This window comes from Gossypium hirsutum, chromosome A12 (assembly GCF_007990345.1).
Source record: "Gossypium hirsutum isolate 1008001.06 chromosome A12, Gossypium_hirsutum_v2.1, whole genome shotgun sequence".
Taxonomy (NCBI): Eukaryota; Viridiplantae; Streptophyta; class Magnoliopsida; order Malvales; family Malvaceae; genus Gossypium; species Gossypium hirsutum.
In genome coordinates, this window is record NC_053435.1 from 68,643,203 (window position 1) to 68,643,559 (window position 357).

Consider the following 357-nt stretch of genomic DNA (forward strand, 5'->3'; position numbering starts at 1 on the left):
GCATGTCAATTTACCCATGTTAAATATAGTGGCCGGCCAAGGAAAGAATATGCTCCACTAATTCAAAAATTAAAATAATTTTGTATTAACAAATGATTTAATAATTGAAATAAAAGGAATTAAATAAAAGAGAAGAAGGAGGATGGTGTTCATCTTCTTCTCATACCTCCCTCAAGCCGAAACAAGGAGAAAAAAGAAGGGAAAACTTACCTAGAGCAATTCGGCATTCATCTTTAGCTATTAGGAGGTAGCTTTGAATTTGTTGATTTGGCTTTATAATATGCTAAGTTAAATGGTGGATGCACTCTTGTAATGTCAAGAAAGTTGAGATTTCTTATGGTGAATTGAGCAATATGA